Raw genomic sequence first — 19,172 nt, forward strand, 5'->3', positions numbered from 1 at the left:
TTTTACTGGCTGTTGAATCGCGAATTTGAAGGCCTAAAACTACTCAAACACTTGCATAGCTGTGTGCCAAAATGGCTCAATAGCGCCTCCTGGATAATTTCAAACGAGAACTGTGTGTCACTCCGTGTCACCTACAGCTATGAAATTTGGCACACATATGTAACATGTCAAGACGTACAAAAAAGTCTATAACAACCATGCCCAAAGCCCAACAGGAAGTCGGTCATTTTGAATTATGTGTCACATTTTAGACGATTTTGGACCAATTACTGCACATTTTCAAAAACTATAAACTCAAACAAGGTAACCCTGAGAGAACTCAAATTTGGCCAGGATGTACTGAGGGTGTGGAAATGGTGGCTGGCAGAATTTCTCGCCATGAAACACAAAGTGCTGTCTAACTAAATGAAATACTCTCTCAGTCACAGCGCCACCTGGTGGACATGCTTAGATTCACTGACCAGCAAAGATGCAAGGACCCATTCAACGCTGCTTGCAGCTTCAATTTTTTTTTCTTTGTATACAAACTTGACTCGAGAAAACCCACAAAGAATTCCAGTACTTGTACTAATGTCCTCGTGCAAATTCTAGTCTATTCTACTACAACAGCAAAGGTGAAAACCAAACCTGGTTTATGATTTACGAATCAGATCATTTTGACATCAGTTTATTTATCGAGCTATTGTTTCACATTTGATCATTTCTTTATGTGTTGGACATAAAAACATTGATCGTCCTGATTGTAATTATGTTTGTCAGGCAGCTTGTTTAAATAATTCCAGTACTAAATGCTTTCAGGATATTCTGCAGCTGGATTCAGTCGCTCAGCCAAGTAAGACACGTAATACATAAAAAGAGGAAAAGCTGTGACACTTCTCCAATCCTGAGTCTCTTCTTAGCTTCTTTCCTTAAACCAGTCGATGCATATGTCATTATTGTGAGAGATAAGTGGCTCTGGTCCGCGGGGACGAGGCCTGGCCAGCCGTCATGTCTGCTCCGCCTGGTGCTCTGCTGCATGGTCATTACTTATGAATTAGGGGTGGAGGAGGAGGCTGACGGACACAAACTTACAGCAGAACCTGAGCCAGCAGAGAACAAAACAGCAGGAGGTATAAACCCATCACAAGCTTCTGTTTTCTTAGGAATCACCAAAACAATGACATCATTCTCCTGAATCGCTGCCCATCGCCAGATGATGGCGAAATAAATATACGGTTAGAGTGATGCAGGTGTGGCTGAAAAGACGCTGAAGAAGGAGTTAAAGTGACAGAGGGAGAAAAGTCTGCAGAAATGGGCGGGTGGGGGATCATGACTTCACGTCTCGGCTTACTCCTCCACTTCTCACCTTCTAGCCTGAAGCAATCAGAGAGCTTCTCACTGTCACACTGGAATGTTCCTCCACCTGACGAGGAGCTTCATTAAAGCTGTCAGGTGTTTGAGAGTCAGACATGATCACTCACAGCTGTACCTGCAGCTCTACACGCAATTAACTCGACAGAATTTGTTGTGAGGCTGAATAAACTTACTTTGCATCACCACAACAACGTAAATACTACAGAAAAGCACCGTCTCCAATTGAATAATGGCCCGTTGTCTCTTCTACTTTGCTTAAGCTTCTCTACAATACAGTGTCCACACTTGAGGGAAATGATAAATAGGTGGTTCACATGTATAAATACCTGATGACTCCCTCACTTTCAAGCCACATGTGGAGAATCTTGTGAAGAAGCTGAGGCTAAAACTGGGTTTTTCTTTTAATGCAAAAAAGCGGCTTGTCACTGTGACTTTTTTGTCTTTGTTGGATTATGGCGTTCTTTTGAACATGAATGCTTCCGCTCAATGTCTTGACACTGTTGACCATGCTTCTCTGACGTTTACTATGAACTGTAAAGTGTCAGGTTTGGCCACCAGAAGGATCTGTCATAGGTATACTTTCATATATAAGACAATACTTTGACTATTGCCCACCTACATTTGCACCTTAACTGCACAGAAAAGTGCTGATCTCCACTCTCTCCATTCGCAAGATCATTTGGTGCTTCCAGTTGCATATACTTGTAATGAATTGGGTAAAAATGCTTTTGTTTACTTTCCACCTTTTGCATGGAAGATGTTGCAGAAAAACTGGAAACTAACCGAAGTAATCTCACTGAGCGCTATTAAATCCAAACCGTGAGTTCTTGAGGCCACAACAAATTTTTTGTTTTTTTGCTACTGTCTTGATTGTGTTTTAATTGTGTAATTTTGTAACTGTGATTTGTATTTGCTGCCTTGGGAAAAGAGGTTCTTAATCTCCATGGGATTTCTGCTGGGTAAATAAATAAATATCACACAAAAACAGGGCAGCGACGAAACATAATCTTGTCATTTCAAGATACTTCAAGTTGCTAAAATTAATTAAAATAGTACATGATAAATAAAAGTTTATGTGCAGATTTATTTGTAATTAATCAGAATGGTTTTTCACATAAGTTTTCTATCAATGTTGGATCATGGTGACATTTTATACATGCATCAGCGGCGACTCTTAACCCCTTCCACCCTGTTTATCACTCTGCATTAAGGTTTATTACTAGTGAGAATTAAAAATACTCATTACTGTAAGCTGGGAGGCCTTCACTCTGTTATATTACAGCATTACTGTCTGTTAATTTGGGCCCTTAATGAAGTTGCAATGATTCATCAGTCAGTTCTCTTCCAATAAATGAATCGCCTACTGTTTTGAGTCTAAATTCCAGTTTCCTAAATGTAATTTTGTAATTTCTTTCCTCCTCACTGACAGTAAACTGATCATCTTTGGGTTGTGGACAAAAAAAGACTTTTTAAGACATCATCTTGGACTTTAAAAGCAGCACACTAGATTTACACTAGACGGGGTCTTTAAAATTCAAATAATGAACCAATGGTGCTACATGACAAATTATTAAAAAGTCATCTTGAGGGAGACGTGAATATCTGCACTAAATTTTGTTGTAACTTATGCAGCCGTAACAAAAACCACAAACATGATGCTCATGTTGGAGGAGAGTTCATCAATGTCCACAAAATTTTAATGCCAACTTGTTCAGTGGATGCTGAGATATTTCACTAGATATGTGAATAGACTAAAGTGGTGAAGATGCATTTTTAGCCACAACACCACTTGTGAGGAGCTGAAAGTAGAAGGCCAAGAATGCCTCAAAAACAATTCAGTGAAGTCAATGAGTTCATGGGATGCTATATGACATTATAAAGATAAAATATCACTAAAACATCAGCTTGGTTGAAAATGTTACATAAAAATAAAGGTGTGTTTCTTATGGAAGTTGAAATAGTTTTCTCATCTGCACCTGGCAGCGGGCCATTATCATTCCTTTACAGGAGAGACTTAATGTTCTCCACAATTAGGTAGAAAAAATATATGTTCACAGTATATTGGTATTGGCAATCAGCCAAAATGAGTTTTGGCAGTTTGGATATCAACAAAAAAAACAATATCAGGCATCTCTAGGAATGTAAACTCACCTCTTTATGTAGACTTTTGACCTATTGATGAACATTCCTGTGTTGTGGTTCACTTATTTAGTTATTCTAATTAAGCAAACTGGAACTTCTGTTTTGCAGTGCACAACCAAGCAAATCACATTCATGCTGATCATCACCCTTCTACATGTTTTCTTTGCTTCCATTTGCTCTGCAATAACGAAACAGTTAAATGGCAGCTTCCTTATTCGCACTTGGTAGACACCAAACTGCAAATACGACCGACGCTCATAAAGACAACAGAGGAATGAACTGTTGACCTCGTTTTAACTGTTACCTGCTTTAAACCTCTATTTTTAACCCAAGTTTTTTTGATGAATCAGCAGGCGAATGTGCATGTTTGTGCAAAGACTGAACGCGACGCCCAGCAAGCTGCACAAACTGGAACACATCTGCACCGATATAATCAACGTTCATGTACCGCTGAGGCTTACAGGACTGGAGTGAGAAGCTTCCAGGGCAGACAGCTAAGACGTCTTGTCACATTCAAAGCAGGCTGTAATCAGGCCAGTGGCAGCTTCCCCCTTGGCTGTGCGTTGCAGCAGGTACACAGCAGGCTGCATGGTGGGTGGCCTGTCTTGGCTCCTTGCAGAACTGATGACGAAAACACTATTCTTGCTATTTTTACTCTGGCTTCCTGCTGATCAAAAGATGCTCAGGCAATGACAGCAGAGAAACTGTTCACAAGAACATCTTTCACAGGCTTTGTTTCTGGCAAAATAATAACAAAACAAAAAAAGCACTCAGAGAGCGCAGTACTCCACCAAAGCTGCTCAGTCATTGAATCATTTCCGACAGATGAAATCCTGAAAAATTTGTGGCAGAAATCACAGCATAAGGAATTTGACCCCTGAATGTAGATGTACCCACAAACAAAACAACCTTGCACTGAGCACAGGTGTGTGTTATGCATGTGTACATTATGTATGGATATTGAATCAGGTGACCTAAATATGTAGCGGGCGGCGGGAATTGATGTGACTCAGAAACACCCCCACAATTTAATCAGTTGTTCCTTGTATCATTTCCGATGGATAAGTCCCGATAAGTCCATAGTGGTGGATTTGTAGTTGGATCGTAATCATGCCAAATCTAATCACTTGATTCTTGTGTCATTTCTGACCTTCCCTGAAAATTTCATCCAAATCCATTGGTCCATTTTTGAGTAATGTTGCAAACAGACAGACAGACAAACAGATGGACAAATGTACGCCAATCATCACATACCTCCATCATTCCTTGGCGGAGTAATAAGAGGAGATGCAGTTGGAGGGAAATTTATTTTAGTCCATGACCAGTGAGTCACAGCCGCATTAAGGGGGCTATAAAAACAGTCATGAAACTAAACTGAAAACACAGATATGACTTAGAAAGAGACACACTGTACATCTGCTTTGCTCTGCCAGAGTTCTTGTGTGGGTCTGTAGTTGTATATAGATGTGCACAGCATACATATTCATCTATAACTCATAATCACTTGCAGGCACTCCTCTGGCTTGCCAAGGCTCGGAGAGGAATTTCAAAGTTTATTTATTGGAGTCAAGGTATCGAGACTCAAAACCTGCAAATCCATCAGTGCCTCATCAATTCTTCAATCCTGTTGTCTGCAGGAACCTTCATCCCAAACAGCGACCTCACGACACCGAACCCAAACTGGAAACCCGCCGCCGTCTACTGCAACCGAGCCCCGCCGTCTCCTCCAACTGTAGATGTGATGTTTTGTAAACGCCGAGAGTGAAATTCAAGATGAGGAATGTACAGGTGTATGTATAGGTGGTCATGTGTGCGCACATGATCATTGTGCACGTCTGAGTGGGAGAGAGACACCTTCCTTTGTTTGAACTGTCTGATATCATAGACAGATGACAGCTTACAACCTCTGTCTGGTAATAGGATAACAGCCCCACTGGTAATCCTATAGCCGCTGCATTGCTACACAGCACACATGTGAGCAAGTAGGAAAGGATAAGACAGGATATGGGTGTGTGTGTGTGTGTGTGTGTGTGTGTGTGTGTGTGTGTGTGTGTGTGTGTGTGTGTGTGTGTGTGTGTGTGTGTGTGTGTCTACTGGAGTCGCTCTGTTTACCTGCAGAAACTACCCAGACAGCCTCACGCTCAGCCTTACACAAAAATAATCACAAGTTTAAATTTCTGTTCCACTAAAACTGCGCCTAACCTGTCAACATGTCTGCATACATTGGACGTTGGTACATTTTTTAGAAGCTCTAACTGCCGCAAACTATGCTTCAGGTTAGTTTGCAACAGTCCCTTACTGTCGGCGCCTGTTTTTACAGGCGTATGAACTCATGAGGAGACAAAAGTGCATTAATGATCAACTTTTACAGAAGCGTGTGTGCTGGGTGTGGATGATCTAAATGAGATCAACAGATTGGTGCATGAAAAAAAATGAATAATAAGAGTTTCGCTGCAGGATTTACATTATTTACAGTCAAAATATTGACAGAAATGGGATTGTCATGAAGTTAAATGACTGCCTGTTTTTTTCTGTCTTTAGTGGCTTGTTTTCCATTTGATGATGGCAACTGCTAATCTGAGTGATCAAATAAGACTGAAAATGCAGACCACCTAAAGATACAGTGCTATTAAATGATTTTGTATATGTTTATGTGAAGAAGCAACTAAAGCAGAACTTGCAATAAAAACAACTTGGGTCTCGTTTGGTAGTTTTTCTATCAATCATGATTCCACTGCTCGAAAAATAGGAGGTCAAGAAACACAAGTGATGCTGAGACATATGAGATCATCAAAACCATTGTTTTTGGATGTAAAAGCTTCACTTAGGAAGTGCACCCAAAACTCCTCTAATAATCCATCATTGCACAGTAAAATTGCGTGTGTGCACAACTATAGAAAGTCAAACAACACAGCCAGACGGTAGTCAGTTTGTTAAACAGCTTGGGTGATAGTTTTGTGATTAAAGTTTTTTTAAAACACGAGAAAATGAATTGGGAGGTACAACATTATTACTGGTATAAATCAGCGCTGCAGCGTTCAGGTCGATATGATCTCAACCAGTGACTTCCCAACCTACAAGAATTTGGTGAAACAATCGGGCAATTTTAGTTTCATTATTACTTCGCCAAAGAATAATGAAACTGTGTGACGATCGGCGTTCGTTTGTCCATCTGTCTGTCTGTTCACATTACCCAAAAACAGACTAGCAGATTCGGATGAAACTTTCAGGAAAGGTCAGAAATGACACAAAGACCAAGTGATTAGATTGTGGCAGTGATGCAGGTTATAGTCTGGATCCATGGATTTGTTAAAGATTTCTGTATCAATGTGAGGTATCATCACGGCGTCACTGTGACAACAAGTGAACACTACGTCAGCTGCCTGCTGATGATCACATGACTGTGATCCTACTACAAATCCACCGCTGCGGACTTATCGGGACTTATTCGTCAGAAATCATACAAGGAACAATTGATCAAATTGTAGGGGTGTTTCCGAGTCCCATCAATTCCCGCCACCCGCTACATATTTAGGTCACGTGATTCGGTATCCGTACATAACCTGCACATGCAAAACACATGCCTGTGCTCAGTGCAAGGTCATTTTGTTTGTGGGTACATCTATTTTAAATGGCCACATTCTATGGTGCCGTGATTTCTGATCATCAATAATTAATAAACAAATGCTGCATTTCTGACAATGCCATATGGAGAAATGAACAGCCTTGGCAGAGTACTGCACTCTCTGAGTGCTTTTCTAGTTCTAGTTAGAAAAGACAACAAGACAACCTGTGAACATCTCCACGTTTTCTTTGAAGCTAACAGGGACGTCTAGATGGAACTCATTTACCATTTAATGAAGAAATACTCAGAGTCAGCTCCAAACTAACTGGCAGCATCTCAACTAAGCTATCAGTGCAGGTGCAGATGGCCAAAAAGTAAACTTTGCAAACAGCAGCTTGCATATCACAGCTTAATAACCAACATCAGCTAAAACCATCTACGTTATAAAGTCCTGTTATCATATGTGCTGCAAATACCGGCCTATTACGTCAATGTATAATTCATTCCAGCTAATAAGACGAGCAGGTAAAGTGCACTCGCTGTGGTCGATTCGGTTCATGTAGGGAAAAACAATCAATTGGTTTCAGTCCACCAAGATTTTCTTTAGATGATTACAGCCCTTAACAGAAATGATGATACAAACCAGAACTGGAATTTAAACTGTTCCATGGTCCAGGTGCAAAAATAATTCAGAAACTAAAAAACAAAAAAAAAAGCAACTAAAGCCATCTCACCACCTACTGAGGCTTCACAGATAGCAACCCTCAGAGTGTTCCATTAGCTCCACAGTGCACAGCTCCATTAGCCGCTGACCGACGTCCACATGTGATTTGCAAAACAATAAGATACAAATCATGGGTGCACTTACACTGAGGGAGCTTTACTGTAAGCCGAACATGAGAAAACACTCACATACAGAGCAGCAGGATGGGTTTCCGAGGACTGCGCCAACACAGAAATGATAGAAGAAATATGTAACAAAATCTAGAAACTGCTGTTAGTGTCTAATAAACAACTTTCTGTAAATTTGGAAATGTTTCTTGATAGAAAACTCAAACTGACCCTGTTGCTTGACATTTACAGACACATTTCAGCCAGATCCCTGCTCTGTCCTACACTTTTCTTAGTGGATGCTGATCAGTTCATAAACCTTGACATGGGAAACGGGATAGCAGGCTTAATGAAAAGACCTCAAACAGACTCCAATTCAAACCACAGGGCGCATATTTCAGCGGATGGTAGTGTTTTGCAGGGTGGAAGTTGCCATAAATAGCCATCTGTGGCCAGAAATGACTCGACTGGGACGTCGGATGATGATGTCATTTTCACTGTTGTGGAACAACTTCAGCTTCGTATTGGAGTTTTTTTGTCGTCAGCAAAAAATAGAAAATATTTCCACGCTCACGGCAGCGAATGAGAGGCTGCCTGTCCAAGTTGTCAGGCCATAGGATAATTAACCCGAAGAGGAAAAGAAGTGTCCAGTTTGCCGTTGAACAAACGTGTTCCGGAAAGTTTTCTTTAAAAATACACAAGTTTGGGTTCACTTAGACATGGCCTTGTTTTTGAAAGAAAAGCAGTTTTTTTGTACAATTATGTTAGCACATGAAAAAAAGTGTGAGTTTTCATGGAGAACATGAAATTGTCTGGGTGACCCCAAACTTTTGAACGGTATTGTAGGTCAACTTTAACTCATTTAGAGCAACTTTAACTAATATAGCACAACAGTAATCAAACAGAGCAACCTTAACTAATATAGAGCAACTTTAACTCATTTTTGAGCAACTTTAACTCCTTCAGAGCAATTTTAGCTAATATAGAGTGACTTTAGTAAATATAGAGCACCTTTAACTAATATAGAGCAAATATAGTTAAAATAGAGCAAGCAGAGCTTTGACAAGTTTAATAATTTTCACTTTTGGATTTCCGCTGGACAAATCAAGCTACACTACCGTTCAAAAGTGTGGGTTCACTTAGAAATGTCCTTAGTTTTGAAAGAAAAGCAGTTTTTTTCAGTGAAGATAACATTAAATGAATCAGAAATACAGTCTAGACATTGTTAATGTAGTAAATGACTGTTCTAGTTGGAAACAACTGATTTTTAATGGAATATCTACATAGGGGTACAGAGGAACATTTCCAGCAACCATCACTCCTGTGTTCTAATGCTACATTGTGTTAGCTAATGGTGTTGAAAGGCTAATTGATGATTAGAAAACTCTTGTGCAATTATGGTAGCACATTAATAAAAGTGTGAGTTTTCATGGAAAACATGAAATTGCCTGGGTGACCCCAAACTTTTGAACAGTAGTGTACGTTCTTCAAATGTACATGAATTTAGGGAACAAGTTGGTCTGAGGACAGGGTTTGTGTTTCATCTTGTTCAAGCCTGTCTCATGCACACACACACTCCTGAGTTTGAATCCTCAGGGCAAAAAGTGAGCTCACACACACACACACACACACACACACACACACACACACACACACACACACACACACACACACACACACACACACACACACACACACACACACACACACACACACACACACACACACACACACACACACACACACACGGAGGTCTAAGCAGTAAAAGACTGATACCAGGTGTCAAACTGCAGAGATGGGTCAAGAGGAGCAGGTCATGAAAGAATCAGATACGAGGCAACACGGAAGAGAAAGAAAGTTCACAATTGAGCAAGAGGAGAAGTGGGAGTTGAGGAGCGGCAGCACTCACCCTGTCGAGTGAGTCGTCACTGGCAGAAGAAGCAGTGGCAGGTCCTTGAGAGAGAAAAAGTCGCTCTCTGTCTTTAGTGTCAAGCCAAAGATTTTTTTAAAAAGAATCCCCAATCAAAGCTGCTTCTTCTTCTTCTTCTTCTTCACACAAACAGTCCTGAGTGTTACTGTCCTGTGCGAGCTCTTCTTCTTTGATGTGCACACTCTGTCAGTCAGTCAGTGGAGGCGGTGGGTGTGTGTGTGCAGCATGAAGCCGAGTGCGTGTGTGAACAGGCAAGGGGGAGAGTCAGGAGTGTGTTCACTCCCCGAGAGGGAGGCGACTACAAGGAGGGAGAGAGAGAGAGAAAGAGAGAGAGAGAGAGAGAGAGAGAGCAGCAGGTAATCACTCCAGCTCTCCCTCCCTGAGCGCCGCTCCCTCTCCTCACTCCTCCACACTGTTTGCTCAATCAGGATTTCTCACTCGGAAGACGGGAGGAGGGAGAGGAAAAGCGCAGACACTCCTCTTTTATCGTTGTTGCTCAATAAAAACAAATGACCTACTTGCCAGCTGTGTCGTATCTCTGAGCAAATGGAGTAAAATTAAAGCGCTGTGCATCTATTCTGAATTTAGAAGTGTGTTCCTAGAGCAGGGGTGTCGAACTCATCTTAGTTCAGAGGCCACACTCAGCCCAATTTGATCTCAAGTGGACCAGACTAGTAAAATCACAGCATAATAACCCAATAATAACCACAACTCTAAATTGCTCCTTTGTTTTAGTGAAAAAAAGGTACGTTCTGAAAATGTTCACATTTAAGGAATTATCAACAATTATGAACAAGCTGAAATTTCTAAAGAAAAATGAATTCAATTTCAACAAACATTATGCCTCAGTTTATCATTTACACTTTACAACTTACAGAACACGGAGTGTCTACAAAGGAACAAAACATTTAGTCACAGGTATCTATATAGTATTTACTTTATGATCAAAACAACAAAAGTCAGACAAAAAACGAGAGAAAATTTTACAAAAATGAGACACAAAGCGACAAAAAATGGAGAAACGACAAGCGAGACAAAAAAGACACAAAATGACAAAAATGAGACAAAAAACAAATAAAGCAAAACACAAAATGATAAAAATAAGACAAAAAACGCAAGCAAGATAAAAATGAAACACAAAATGACAAAAAATGAGACAAACAATACGAAATAAAACAAAAAGGAGAAAATTTGACAAAAAAATTTAAAAAAGGGCAAAAAAGTGACAAAAAAATGAGACAAATGATATAAACGAGACAAAAAATGAGACACAGAATGACAAAAGAACAAAGAGCAATCTAGTGTTTTACTTTAGGATCAAAACAACTTGTCATGGTCTACAAATTATTTTAAAATTTACAGTTTTACAAATTTACAACTTGCATAATGTCTTCTCTGTAATTTTTCCACTTTACAAAGTCATCCCCCGGGTCAGATTGGACCGTCTAAAGGGCCGGTTTTGGCCCACGGGCCGCACGTTTGACACCCCTGTACGAGGAGGTCTGGCAGAACCACGACCAAAGATCTTACACAACGCTGCTTCCACTCTGCAGCAGTAAGCTCCAACAACCGGAAAAAAACGCAAAAGGGAAAATGTATTAATTAACAGTGTAAGAAAATAGGTCACGGCCTAGAGGTGTAGAGTGTTATATTTCCATAAAACATACTGGGGATAGGAATAGCTTTCATGTCTTCATATACACTACCATTCAAAAGTTTGGGGTCACTTAGAAATGTCATTATTTTTAGAAGAAAAGCAGTTTTTTTCGATGAAGATAACATTAAATGAATCATAAACACAGTCTAGATATTGTTAATGTGGTAAATGATTATTCTAGCTGGAAACAGCTGATTTTTAATGGAATATCTCCATAGAGGTACAGAGGAACATTTCCAGCATCCATCACTCCTGTGTTCTAATGCTACATTGTGTTAGCTAATGGTGTTGAAAGGATAATTGATGATTAGAAAACCCTTGTGCAATTATGTTAGTGCATGAATAAAAGTGTGAGTTTTCATTGTGAACATGAAATTTCCTGAGTGACCCCAAACTTTTGAACAGTAGTGTAGATTTATAGATAGAGTGTAGGCCAGATGTTCTCATGCAAAATGTTATCATCTCAGGCAGTCCCCTTGTCCTCTGTGAAGATGATGCGAATCCTTAAAGTAAAAAGCAGAAACCTGAACACAAAATTAGACTGGCCTCATTGTTTGGCAGAACTCCAAGCCGCTAAAAAGCCGTTCACCCTCTCACATGGCTTCAGCTGGACGTCTCTCCAAGTCAAACCCAATAATTACGTAACGGCACATTTGCTACGAGCTAACAGGTCGATACGAGGACGGGCTGAAAAAAAACAGCTGTCCACTGACGGCTGGCCTTCACGCGGTCAAACCGAGGGGCTGATCAATCATTGCTACTGCACAAACGTGAGCTGCTGCACGCCAGCTGCAGACAGAAGAAGAATTCACATCACAGCGACTATTTCTGCACAACACAGAGGGTACATTCTGGTAGATCATTACGGCTAAATTGCCTTTTACTCCACACTGTTGTCTCAGATTAGTTTAATGCCACAATGTTGGGTCATCTCATTTTATTCAAAAATGGTTTCATGTCCCTGTTTCCAGTGACCCTAATGAGGATAAAGCGTTGTATAGATGATGGATGGATGGATGGATGGATGGATGGATGGATGGATGGATTCATGTCCTGCTTCTTACTCATCTTCATTTTTAACCCTTTTCTTAATTTGCAGTCTTTGCCGTTAAATTTATTGTCTTGTCTACGCAGGGTGCAGATTCAGGCTCTTGTTGGATCACTCTGTATGAATAAAAGTTAAACAAAGGAATAAAAGAACATATCAAATTATAACCTTTGTTTTTCTTTACTGCTTTGCATGGACTTTAAATTGAGATCTGCCTGCTTCATGTTTAGTTCAATTGTTGTTTTCAGTTGTAAGAGGTGCTTACTGTCTGCTGATGTTAGGGTTAGGTGTGTGTTGGATGTTTTTGCTGATAAAAAGTGATCCAGACTGATTGTTGGGCCTCTGGTGAGCCAACAGCTCCTCATCTAGTCCGTTTGTGTGTTCTATCTCTTATCTCACTTTGTGACCTTCAGACTTTGTTGTGTATTTGGGGAAGATGTGTTTGTGGCTTGTTGCAACTTTATCTAGCTCACATACTATATGCGAGTGTTTTAATGTTACCCTGCGACGCTAATGAGGATTAAGCGGTGTATAGATAATGGATGGATGAATGGATTACAGTAGTGTATTGTGAATTTATCACACCACAGTAAACGGTGTCATTAACCACCTTGAGGATGTGGAATGTTTCACAGCAGGCGTGTCCACTGAAGGTGCTGACTGACTGTTTTCACACCTGCACAACTGAACCGTGATTACCAGGCTAGAGTTCATTTTAGATTATCTTAGATTTGAAATCACACTGTAGATACTGAATATCTTCCTCTCTTTATTAAGTTTACTATAATAAGCTACTGTACTATAAAAAGGCTGAGGTTTTGGATGTTATCATACCATTTAATAAACATTATCACTGCATCATTCCTGTAAACGAGGGTCACAAGGGACCACTTGGTTGTTATTATTAGGGATTTACTGATGTGGGGTTTTTTGGGTCGATACAGATGCAGATTATTGGTGATCACTAAAGGCCAATCACCGATATTTGGGGCATTACATGTGATGTTTTAACAGCATGTGATAGCAGAGAACCTGTCATTCATAACTAGGCTTCTTCATTAATAAGAATGACTATAATTGAATGTGTAAATTAGAGATATTAGTGATTAAATGATCTCCTCTGTTTATGTGGGATTGAGTGAGATTGAAATTGTTTGTCTCCTGCTCTTCTTCTCTACTTCCTTAATCTTTCTTTGTTTTATCACTTTTATTGTCCACTAAAGTCTACATCTTAAAGCATTAATAACTAGAAAAGCACTCGCAGAGCGCAGTACTCCGTCAAGGCTGCTCAGTCATTGCATCATTTCAAACGGATGAAATCTTTAATAAAAAATTACCTTGTGTTGAGCACAGGTGTGTGTTATGCATGTGTACATTATGTACGGATACCGAATCGCGTGACCTAAATATGTAGCGGGCGGCAGGAATTGATGGGTCTCAGAAACACCCCCACAGTTTAATCAATTGTTCCTTGAGTCATTTCCGACGGATAAGTCCTGTTAAGTCCACATTGGTGGCTTTGTAGTAGAATGACAATCATGTGATCGTCAGCAGGCAGCTGACGTACTGTTCATTTGTTGTCATGGCTACAGCGATGTCATGCCGCTATCTCACAATGGCACAGAAATCTATAACGAATCCATGGATCCAGATTAAAAGCCGCATCACTGCCAAATTTCATCCAAATCCAGACAGACAAAACAACGCCGATCTTCACATAACTCTGCCTGCTTGGCAGAGTAATAACTATTTTTTGCCAGACTTTATTTTGAGGTAATTTGTGGCTGCCTTCTAAGTTAGCCTCTAGCCGTTAGCATAGCATTAGCCACAGTGAGAGAAGCTAATTTCTTGGTTTGTGGCAACAACTTGTGTTTATTGTTCAGTTTTTTGCTGCTTGCAGACATTCCAGAGACCACAAAGTGACGACAGGCAGAGATAAGAGGCCTTGATCAGACCATTTAATTCATCAGCAATCGTCCAATAAAAATACCGACACCAATAATCAACCACATTTAATAGAGCTCCATTATCACAAAAGCAAAAGGCTACAATTAGAGGTTGGAGATATTGTTGTATGTCAGCAGACTGTTAGTTTGAGTCCTGTCTCTGTCTATTATAGTATGTATTTTTAAATTTCATTCCCATTTTGACTTTTGTTTTCTCTTGCTGTTTTTCACTCAGCAATTTCAGTCCATGTTTGGATAGGTTTAGGCAACAGAATTACTCAGTTAAGTTCAGAAAAGAATCATGGCTTGGGTTAAATACACTCTGTCTCTACCTTTACTCCATGTTACAAGAATTTGTTTTGTACATTTCCATGGAGACAACTAAACCAGAGATTCTACATGCACGTATTCACGTGATTGCAAGAAGTTGCCGACGTTATCAGGGTTACTTTTTGTTTATGATCAGTCATCAGATTGGGTGACAACATGCCCTCTGGCCTGATAGAAGCTGGAGGAAGTAACTGCTGGCTCATATTGATGCCAATTACAAAGAGACAATAAAGGCTATTTCATGAGCTGATAACATCTGAATCTCGTGGCCGGGAGGGAGACAGGCAGTTTGTCCACATGGTCCGCCAGTAGCTAATAATACCTGAATCCCAGTTGTCTCTAATTGAAGCTTCTGAAACTTGGTGGTGATCATCAACTCCCTGTCAGTGAGGCTGTTATTAGACCTTACATAAGAGGATCGAGCGGTTCTCCAAATTCTGGCATCCAGGGAAGAAATATGACTACAGTATGTAGTACCTCAACTAGTGATGTTTTAGTTTTTATAACGTTATGGTCTTAGTCATGCAAAGTGTAGCTTCAGTGTGTCATAGACAATTTAGAGTTACCAATTATCCTCAGCATGTTTTTGGACGGTGGGAGTGTTACGACCACAGGTGATTGTGTGCCGTCCTGTTTCTGAGGTGGATTTATTTTGGGTCTTTGTATGGGGAGATGTCATGTGTAGGTCACAGCTTCTCCAGAACTCAAGCTTCCAGTCATCTCAGCTAATGAGTCTGGAGTTGAAGACCTGCACTCCAGCCTTTTGGTCTCCCTGCCTCCTGACCTGTCTGATTGGGCCACCACCCAGTTCCTTCCACTTTCAGCCAACCGGTCGCAGCCATCACCACACCATGGAGAGGATAAATCCCTCAACCAAACTTTCAGTTTGGGGCGGCTGGGATTTAAAGTGACCAGTTCACCCTGGTGCCTCTCGAGTCGTTGTGTTTTGTGTGTGTTCTGTGTGGTCCGCAGGTTCTGTAGTCATTGAGGGATGGCTTCGGAAATTTGAGCTTCAGTTAGCAGCTGCTATTTTGGTGAGGAGCTACCAGCCTTGGTAAAGGCTATGACTCCTGATAGCAGTCCGCTAATTTCAGTGAGAAGCTACTTCTGATTTGAGTTGTCGCATGTTGTGTCTTGTTAAATGTGTGTTTTGAGGCACCAGTTTAATTCAGTTAATTCTGTGCACTAGTCACTACTTTGTATTAGCTTCTGTTGTTTGTGGTGGGTGTTGCTACTGTGTTTAGGTTTGGCTAAGGAGTTTAGTTGTTTTGCTTTTGTTTAGCTTGTTTACAAACTCTGCTAGCCTTTGGTTTTATTTGGTTCTTTGATTTAGCAACATCACCAGTCTTGTTTTTCTTTGTTTGACCACTTTTATGGTAAATTTGTCACTGAGCAATAAATTGCTTTGCCTTAACCAACGACAACTGGTTGCTTTTGTTACTCCTAGCTGACCCTAGCGGTTGGATCGTAACAGGGAGGAAGCTGGAGAACCCAGAGAGAACCCACGCATGCACAGGGAGAACATGCAAACTCCACGCAGAAAGATGCCAGGAAGGCCGATACGCGAACCGGGATCTTCTAGCTGCAAGGCGACAGTGCTGACCACCAAGCCACTGTGCAGCCCCAAGAAAATCCTGAACACAAATAAAAATAACAGTCTAAAATGATTGGACTCTCCAGTTCAGTAGTTATTATTTTCTGACAGGTAGAATGTGTTAGAAAACAAGTCTCTGAATTTCCTTCACTTTTAGTTTTTAGGCCAGCGTGATACTGCCAAAGATGTGTCAAAGATATTATCCAGACAGTGGCTGATCGGCCAATGTCACCAGGATCTACTTCTCTTATCAAAGCAGTCTTGACAACTCTGATTTATGACACTTGGAAGCAAGTATCTGCTTGTTTTTACACTCTGTATCTCCTTTCATTCAGCTCTTGGCTCTGGATTAAACTTTGGCATTTCAAGTTGGTGTGTGTGTGCGGTAATTATCAATAAGGACAGGGCACGAGTCCTAAAAGCCTGTGACTCTTTCCAGAGCTTAAACCAGAGGCTTGCTCTCTAATCACAGATCACACAGTTGAAGCTAATAGTTGGCTGCTGTGAGAAAATAGGCCAAAGCCTTTGACTCTGCCGAGACACAATGACCTTCCCCTCTTCACTTTGTCATTGCTGATTAGCTGTCTGACTGTGTTTTGACTCTAAAACACCTGGTTTCAGTGCCAAGTACAATCTTGTGCTTTGGCTCGGTGCCTTCACTTCTGGTCCGAGGCTTGGGCTGTTTTCTACATTTGTTTGTTTTTTAAAGCTTGAAATGGTCAAGTGCTCCCCAATAGGTAGAGTCGTCCCATTCAAATATGCACTTACTGAACAGGTGCAGCCAGTAATTGAATGAGTCAGCTGGAGCCACTGGAGTCCAGAGTACACAGAAACCTCCATTAAGGAGGGATTAATTTACACAAGCCCTTCTGAGAGCAAATAAATGTCTGAACGACCAGTTAGAGAAACATCTTCTTACCATCACTTCATATGACACTATTTATGAACACTAAGCAGCACTGCACATGAGAAAGTCAAGGTTTTTCCGTTTATCACAAATTTGCATGTTGCCTTACACTCTGGTTTTGTTGCTTTACTGTGCAAATGAGGAGTCACAGCTGTTAGGACACAAATAGACAGATTCCAACTCTACATGTCATCAGACAGAGTATTTTCTATTTCACACTGTATGTGCCATTTCTGTAAATAACACAAAATTTAAATGTTGTTGGTTGAGGGAAAATCCATCTACACTAGCAGTTAAAAGTTTTATACACACTTCATTTAATGGTCTTTCTTTATTTTCATGACTGTTTATATTGTAGATTCTCACTGAAGGCATCAGAACTATGAATGAACACATATGGAATTATGTAGTAAACAAAAAAGTGTGAAATAAGTCAAAACATGTTTTATATTTTAGATTCTTCAGAATAGCCACCCTTTGCTTTGATTACTGCTTTGCACACTCTTAGCCTTCTCTCCATGAGCTTCACGAGGTAGTCACCTGAAATGGTTTTCACTTCACTGTTAGAATCCATATTATGGCAAGAACCAATCAGCTAAGTATAGAGAAACAACAGTCCATCATTACTTTAAGAACTTAAGGTCAGTCAGTCTGGAAAATTGCAAAAACTTTGAATGTATCTCCAAGTGCAGTCGCAAAAACCATCAAGCTACGACCAAACTGGCTCACATGAGGACAGGAAAGGAAGACCAAGAGTCACCTCTGCTGCTGAGGATAAGTTCATTCCAGCCTCCAGCCTCATAAATGGAAAGTTAACAGCAGCTCAGATTAGAGTCCAGATAAAAGCCACACAGAGTTCTAGTAGCAGACACATCTCTACATCAACTGTTCAGAGGAGACTGAACCAATCAGGCCTTTATAGTCAAATAGCTGCTAAGAAACCACTACTAAGGAAAAGCAACAAGCAGAAGAGATTTGTTTGAGTCAAGAAACACAAGGAATGGACATTAGACCAGTGGAAATCTGTGCTTTGGTCTGATGAATCCAAATTTCAGATCTTTGGTTCCACCCACCGTGTCCTTGTGAGACCAGAAAAGGTGAACAGATGGTCTCTACATGCATGGTTCCCACCATGAAGCATGGAGGAGGAGGTGTGATGGTGTGGGGGTGCTTTACTGGTGACACTGTTGGGGATTTATTTAAAACTGAAGGAACACTGAACCAGCATGGCTACCACAGCATCCTGCAGCGACATGCCATCCCATCCGGTTTGTGTTTAGTTGGACCATCATTTATTTTTCAACAGGACAATGACCCCAAACACACCTCCAGGCTGTGGAAGGACTATCTGACCAAGAAGGAGAGTGAGGGAGTGCTGCTTAGGTCAGATGACCTGGCCTCCACAGTCACCTGACCTAAACCCAATCCAGATGGTTTGGGATGAGATGGACCACAGAGTGAAGGAAAAAGGACCAACAAGTGCTCAGCATCTCTGGGAACTCCTTCAAGACTGTTGGAAAACCACTTCAGGTGAATCTAATGAAGATCATGGAGAGAATGTCAAGAGTGTGTAAAGCTGTAATCAAAGCAAGTGATGGTTATTTTGAAGAATCTAAAATATAAAACATGTTTTGACTTATTTCACACTTGTTTGTTTACTACATAATTCCATATGTGTTCATTCATAGTTTTGATGCTTTCACTGAGAATCTACAATGTACCTAGTCATGACAATAAAGAAAAACCATTAAGTGAGAAGGTGTGTCCAAACTTTTGACTGGTAGTGTATGTAAAATAAAACAAAATTTTAATGTTGTTTGAGGGAAAAATCCACCAAGACACTCCAATGTGGCAGCATGAAAAAAACAT

At 40.6% G+C, this 19,172-nt stretch overlaps 1 protein-coding gene across 2 annotated transcripts in view; it reads right to left on the reverse strand.

Moving 5' to 3' along the window:
- coro2aa (coronin 2Aa) overlaps window positions 1–19,172 on the reverse strand; it is a 60,218-nt gene that overhangs the window by 22,552 nt on the left and 18,494 nt on the right. The window contains exon 1 of one of the 2 annotated variants that reach the window (XM_055010081.1): window positions 9,801–10,083. The exons of the other annotated variant lie outside the window; for it this stretch is intronic. The gene's annotated coding sequence lies outside the window, so the exon portion shown is untranslated. Of the gene's footprint in view, window positions 1–9,800; window positions 10,084–19,172 lie in introns of those variants that run through there. 2 annotated transcript variants of the gene reach the window in all.

The sequence above is a fragment of the Amphiprion ocellaris genome, chromosome 4 (genome assembly GCF_022539595.1).
Source record: "Amphiprion ocellaris isolate individual 3 ecotype Okinawa chromosome 4, ASM2253959v1, whole genome shotgun sequence".
Lineage (NCBI taxonomy): Eukaryota > Metazoa > Chordata > Actinopteri > Pomacentridae > Amphiprion > Amphiprion ocellaris.